The following is a 7,747-nucleotide window of genomic DNA, read 5'->3' as shown; positions in this document are numbered from 1 at the left end:
GAGAGATGAAGTATTTCTTAGTTTGTAATCTATTGTGCTTAAGCACCCGACGTTGAATGAACGTGTGTTTTGAAGCATTAGCATCTTGTTCTTATTGTTTGCATGTTTTATATTGAATCCACTCGTTTTTAGATTCCAGATAACAACGATCTCACGTGATATCATATTGAAAGATCCGTCTTAAGGATTTACAAGGGTATTCCTGGTGAATAACCGGGTACTACCCGACCCGATTAACCGGTCTACCCGGTTAGTTTGTGCCAAAAAAAATCTGGTTACTAGATTAACCGGTTAACAAGTTACATGCTTTGTGCACCTCTAAGCACAATAACTCGAATTTGGTTGTAAGGCCCGCGATTAAACTAAATTAAAGTTTGATAATCTTGACTATTATTCCCTTATTGTTAATAATTTATTTTATAATAGCTTTTAGCACGCGTGTCACGCAGGTTAATTTTGATTTTTTTTATATCGTTGTTAATATATATTTTTCTTGTATGATATATTTAGGTTTCTACTTAAATAAAAACTTTGATGTGTAGATGTATTAAAATCAAAATTTAGATAACTCAACAATTTAAATTATGTTATATTTATATTTGAGCAGTTAAATAATAGTTTCTTTTAATATTTGTATGAACTTGTTACAGATTTGCATGTCACAGGTCCAGAATATTTTTAAGTGGAGTATGAAATGACATTATCATAATGTCATTATGTGTGATTTTTCATTTTTATTGTGTTAATTAACACAATACATATATCCAAAAGCACTATGAAATCTAAAATCATTTTTTGGATTGAGTTTGAAAACACCTTATCGGTTTATTGACTATTTTAAAAAGCCAATAGGTTAAAAGATGTTTGGCCATTTATTTTAATTTTTTGAAAGAGTTAAAAAAACAGTTTTCAAAAAACCTCAAATCTTGGCTTTTTAAAAAAACTAATAAATATTTTCAAACTCAATCTCAAACATGCTCCAAGTGTGTGTTTAGTTTGTTACACATGAATGGGTTTCATATTATCACTTAACAAGAGTCGAAAGGTATAAAACAAGGAAATTGAAAGGTCTCAATATATAAATTTCATTAAGCCACAAAATAGCTGAGTCGTCCTAATTTTATACTTGAATCAAATGCTCAAAATAATAGATTACTTGTTTGAGTGATTCCAACAAAGGCATTGGGTCAACATATAGTGCAGAGCGACTACAATTGGGATGGTTGCGGTTTGGCTCAATCTGCTATCGATTATCGTAAATAGCTTACCCGAACTCGATTGTCAAATCCGACTTGGATACTGAAAAACATTCAACTTAACCAAGCTTGATTATCGAACCAGGTCTAAACCCGACTAAACAACGCCCGAATTAAACATCATCAAACGCCAACGCTATAAAAATATTATACAATACTAAAACACCTAATTAAAAGTTGAGAGTAACTTTAGAAGGAAAAAACTAACTTTTTGGTGACTTTAGCACTACTTAAAAAAATGATTAACAAGTTCTCCCTTGAAAAATTTTACGATAACCCAAAACAACTTTATAATAAAGATCTCCCTTACTTCTGTGAACTATTATTCTTCCTTTACATTCATCTGTTGCACAACAAACGTAACTAACAGAAAAGTAATTCTAACCCACTCACAACAGCTACACTTCCTCAACATGAGGTATACACTTTTAAAACTACACACTCCAAAGGCTCAAAGTAACCTCTATAAACACACCCGTTGTGACACGATATTAGACATTTGCGTCTCCTTTTAAGAGTTTGCAAGTAGCAAGCACCTGGGAAAAAAGTATCATAATCTAATCAGCTATGATGATGTGAGTGGGTTTATGACCAGCGTAGTCCTGAAGTAGTAGGCGGTGAACACATCTCCGGGACGGCCCATGATGCTTCAGGGACCTGACCCAAGAAAGCCGAGCCCTAGTTCGTTTTAATTTATCTATACCAACTAAAATTATAAATTTTATAATCTATACATATACTAAATGTAAATTATATAAATAACGGATTCCCAAGTCGAGCCCAAGTTCATTAAAGCTCGACTCAGCTTGTTTAACTTACAAGAGCTCGAGCTCGGTACATGAGTAGCAAGGCCCATTTATTACTTATTAATTAATTTTAAATAGGGTCAATTTCATATATACCCTTGTAAAAATTGTAAATTTCATATATACCCTTCTAAAATAATATATATCATGTATACCCTTACAAAATTATAAAAATATCATATATGCCCAACTAATTAAAAATAAATTTTTAAATTACCAATTAATCCTTGGTTTCAATTAAAATCTTTTCTTTTATAATTGGATCAAATTGGATCAAAGCCAGACCAAAATTTAGTCTCCATAATCTGTGATAGATTCGAATCAATTCAAATGAGAAGCATTTCTATTAGGACAATCTAAGTGATTGTAATTTGCAGTAGTGCCTAATTTAGCAAACAAAAAATACTTGATTTACGGTTACAAATCATTGTGTGCCCTTCTGATGCTTTCATTTTCATTAAGACCTGCTTAATCTTTGTTTATGGGTACAAATCATATTGTCTGCCCTCCGACTTTCTACCGAAATTGTGTTCGCACGACGTAGATTTGAACCAGATTTGGGGCGAATCTTTCAAATCCGATGTTATAAATCAGACACTAAGTGGGGCTTGGATCAAGATTGGGTTTTTCTAAGAGGCGAAATAGATTCAGATGTGTTCATCAATGATGTTATGGTGAAACATGAAGGAGATGAAGATCGATGGTGGTTGCCTGGTTGATTGAAGTGAGCAACATGAAGGGGATGTAAAATAGTTTTTATTAAATAATATAATGGATGGGGTAAAATGGTCAGTTTATTGAAATTGGGCATATATGATATTTTTAATTTTGATCGGGTATATATGATATTTATAATTTTTGTAAGGGTATATATGAAATCAATCACTTTTACAAACTAAGATTATAATTTGTATATATTACATATTATAAGTTATTTACTTATTTTTATCATAACTATATTTATAGTTATACATATATTAAATGTAAATTATATAAATAACAGATTCACGAGCCAGCTCGAGGTTGATAAATCAAGCTCTCTCGAGCTTGTTTAAGCTCAGCTCGATTAAAGTTTTTAGCGGGCTGATCTCGCGTAGCCCATGAGTGATTTTGGTGCGGGTCTGTTCGTTCGGTTTTGGAATGAGGCATAACCAAAACCAACAGCAGTTTTCATTTAAAAAATATCAAAACTGAACAACTAATATTACTTTGGGTCGGTTATATCGGTTCAGGTTTGTCCGTTAATTCGGTTTACCTTCAATGACCCATTGGCCAAGTAGTTATAATGCTGATTGAAATCTGTCAATGCAAGAAACTCATTAAACTACCATTGTTGAACATTATCAGCAGAAGAACCTCCAGTAAAAGGTAGCATCTTAGAAGCTACAAAATCATTGTTGAAAACTTGTTGCCACATTTGAATTGTTCTTGCTGGCGCAGATCGAGATCTTTCAGGTTCTGTATCTTCTCACCCGAGTTTGACGCACCTAGATCAACAGCTTCAAGACCTACTTTCACTACTATAAAAGCAGAAACCTTTGATGTGATGAAACCAAAGTATTGACAATGCATATCGAAACATCACATTTTTTGCACGGTAAAGCCCTGCCTTTCAGACAAAAGAAGTAAACAGGTGTTTCCTGTACAATTGGATCATTGTTTAGACACATTATTAAGAGCAAATTAGTCATTATAAACAGTCAGTTATCTCCTAAATATGCCCCAACTCACTGAAATAAAGATTCAGGGGATGTTTGGCAATAATGTGTTGAATCAAGAAAATGTCTATCTGATTAAGAGGCATCCTTGAATCGCTCAACATGTCTCTGTAATTTAACCATTAAGAGGCTTCATGAGCGATTAAGAGGTGTAACCATGAGCCGTCCATGAAACAAATTTTGTTTTGTAACACATCAGAGTACCTATTCAGACAGCACTACACACACATGACAATTAAATAACTGATGCACACAATCAATTTATTAAATCTATACACATCAAACTAGACATCAGGCAAAGAACCACTAAAAGATAACCATTAGATTAGATGTAGATTAGGAACCCCAAATCGATCAGTTTACTGAGCATGATCTCATGTGTGATTTCTGTTTGTACTTTTTACAAATAATAAATAATGAACACACAAATAAATGGTCTAATTTGTTCAAATACTTAAACCCATTGCTCAATTGATGGTAATATTTTTGCAATCAAATTTGAAGAACTCAAAACTCACTGCAATCAACCATCCAATTTGTTTAAGGGGGAGAGGGTGGTTCCATTTCATCACCCATCACACCCAATGGTGGTGTGCCACGTCAAGAAGGGGGTGGTGTGGTGTGATAAGGTTTTTGTTTTTGTTTTTTTTAATAAATACTAAACTAAATAAAAATAAAACAAGATTACATTAAATAAAAAATAAAACAAGATTAAATAAACGTTACAAAGACAACTAAATTAAAAAAAACCGACAAAAAAAAAACCCTAAGGCCCTTCCCAACCCCACTTGTCGCATATCTCGTGTTTGCGTTGAAGTAGGATCGATTTAAAGGGTTCGTCAAGATGTTCGTGCGGTTGTAGGAGGAATGTTAGATCGGCGTTTTTCTGGTTTTCATTCAAATGGTTGATATACGTCTCCTCACGTTCAAATTTTAAAATATGAGCCTCTTTCTTTCGCTCCTTCGTCTCGACCATTTCCGCCAACTTAGCCGACTTGTATTCGGCGAAGTTTTCGGCCACCAGTTCCTTTCCGAGTCTTGACGATTCCCCACTTTTCTTACGATGCGGCCGTATGGGTGTGGGTGTGTCTTCGTCCGGATCGTCTCCGGGTTCCTCGTTCAACATGCTCGGCATGTTGCATGACAAGCCGTCGGTAGACGTTGTGTAGTCCCCGGACTCGGAAGTTTTTGATCTTTTTGAAGAAGATCCTTTCTTTCTTGGAGCCCTCGGTCCTTCCATATCGACCATGGGAGTCGGTTCCCACTACGGGTGACGTCTCTCAATATCCCACACTTTCAAGCGGGGAAAAGGTCTACATCGGAAAACCTTGACATAATCGGCTAAAGCGTCCTTTATGATAGTCGCATCGCTTGCTCCGCTTTGTGGAGTTTGGGACTACAAAACATTTAGAAAAAAATATGTATATATATATATATATATATATCAAATTTTAAAAATAAAGTAATAGATTAAAAAAATAAACTAAAATAGTTACCAATTGGACGAAACAAGCATTAAATTTTGACATTTTTCGATTCAAATCTCCCCATTTGGCAATCATTTGATCCTTGTTTTGTACGGTTGAGCCGGGAAGTTTCGAGAAATGTTCATTGACACGTTTCCATAACATTTCTTTTTTTTTGTTGATTCGGAGCAGTGTAAATAAGCCTTGATCAAGGCGACCTCCTCATCGGGCAACCAACGCCTCTTCGTGGGTTCATCTTGATCCTCCTCCGTGAGTTCATCTTCATCCACATTGTTCACTTCATGACGAAAAGCACTTGCAAATTGATGAATAACATCGTTATCGTCTAGGAGATCGACGGACATTTGAGACGGTTGAGATTGAAGCATTTGAAAAGAATTATTTGGATAATTTTAGGTAGAAAAAGGTGGAATAAAAGGTTAGTTTTGATACGATGAAAAGATTGGTTTTGGGACGGTTAATAATAACGTTGTTTTTGGGAAGGTTGTTGTTGGTTCTGGGACGGTTGAAAAGGTTGTGGATAATAAGGTTGTTGTTGGGAAGGTTTTTGTTAGAATGGTTGGATTGTGTCGGGTTCGTCTTATAACCAAAATCTCGTCGGTTCGCCTAGATTTTGTCGAACCTTTGGTCGAGTTTGGGTTTTCTTTGAACCCGAGCCACGTTTTTTAGAACCCTCCATTGGTGTGATGTTAAAATGTTGTGTGTAGTAGAAGATTTGAGTTGGATTTGAGTTTGTTTTGAAGATATATAGGTAAAATATTTTTTATTTTATTTAAAACACCCTCCAACGGCTCCCACCCAACGGTCCAATTTCTCGAAATCCTCCCCCCCACCACGTGATGGCCATCACGCAAAAACCCCCATCACGCGTGATGGGGGCACCGGCGGCGGTGTTTGCGCGTGATGGCCGGCCACCACGCTCCACCCCATCCTCTAAATAAGCACAACTCAGACCGTATCATGTGATGCACGCATCATGGCATCGCATCATGTGATGCGAGTTCATCACTGATTCACTGCATCATGTGAGGCGCTCGCGATGTTCGCATTATAAAACATACATTTCTATACAAACTACAACCGGATGTTCAAACATGTGGGCCAGAAATCTGAAAAATAAGCATTCTATCCATATCAAGAATAAAGTGCATTTAGTAAGATTTATTATAAATTATAATCCATGGTGCTTATTCATGAATTCAAATACAAAGTTTATATATATAAAAAAAGTACCATTAAGTAAAAATATACTTGAAAAGTTTCAAATTTTAAGCAATGATATAATGTTGAATTCAGCGTATAACTAAACCTGTGAGTGAAAACATCTCCTTAATTCAACTATATGAACCAGATAAGTTTTGATTCTAATTAGAGATGGGCTAAATCACGTTAAATTAGGATCCATAGCATATATTACACAATTCAAAAGCTGAATAAGTTACATTCCAACTGATCTTAGGAAGCACTGATACAAAGTAACTGATGAAATCAAATCAACGATGCAATTAGCACTCAGTCGCCACCTAATTTCACTAATTAACAAAATATATGTCAATGCTTCGGTATGTGAAAAAATTACCAGATCGGAGGAGATCTGACAGGACAGGAGTTGTAGCCAACGTTTTATAAACCCGTATTTTACTTGTACCAGATTGAGCTAAAAAATTGTATAACCGGTTGAACCGGGTTATACCGGAAGGTTCAACCGATTGAATAGTTTACCTTATAATTTCTTATAATTGTAGCTTCAATCCAAAATAACCCAAAACTAAATAATTATTATAACAAAAAATAATTCAAAAGTTAATCCATATTAAAAAAAATAATGCAAAAACAATCAATTTTAACAAAATAGTCCTAAAGTTTACATGTTTGTATGTTAATTATTGGGTTAAAAGTATTTTTGAAAAAATATGGGCTGCAAATATCAAAAATTTCTCGGGCTTAATTTGCCAATAAATGCCGATATTTTAGACATAAACCGCCGGTACGATGTTCTAGCAAACCGGTCATAAATACCAGACTCAAAATACCGGCTTAGTGTGCGAAATCTGGTTTAACCGGTTCAACCGACCGGTTTGAACCGGTTTTTAAAACACTGCTTGTAGCTATCGATTGAACATGTTCAAGAGGGAGGGACTCAAAAATAAAATGGTTTTTAGAGCTTTTTACATATAAACAAATGTATAAACCTTTAAAAAAAGATAAAGTAATAATTTTCAGTTTAAAAAATGTAAAAACAAAATTTCTTTTACAAAATTCGTTTTTTTATTGGAATGTTTTCTACATTTATTAATAAGAAAAAAAGTCTTAAAACGTTTATGTTAAAATTATTTTTTACATGTGAAATCGAGCTTTGTATTATTTTTTTACATGTAAAATGAAGAGTTCCTTAGTTCTCTACTTTTTTTAGTTTCCCTCTTAAACCTGCCCATATATATATATAACCTAAAAGAATATAAACTCTCTCTCTCTCTCTC

At 34.4% G+C, this 7,747-nt stretch overlaps 1 pseudogene; it reads right to left on the bottom strand.

The window, feature by feature from the left end:
• Positions 1-1,800: 1,800 nt before the first annotated feature.
• LOC143615550 (B-box zinc finger protein 22-like) lies at positions 1,801-3,838 on the bottom strand (annotated as a pseudogene).
• Positions 3,839-7,747: the final 3,909 nt, after the last annotated feature.

Source organism: Bidens hawaiensis, unplaced genomic scaffold (assembly GCF_021521415.1).
Source record: "Bidens hawaiensis isolate Kalapana, Puna unplaced genomic scaffold, B.hawaiensis_p1.1 tig00043522_1, whole genome shotgun sequence".
In the NCBI taxonomy this organism is placed as follows: Eukaryota; Viridiplantae; Streptophyta; class Magnoliopsida; order Asterales; family Asteraceae; genus Bidens; species Bidens hawaiensis.
The sequence above is the reverse complement of the archived record's forward strand: the minus strand, read 5'-3'. Positions and strand labels throughout refer to the sequence as shown.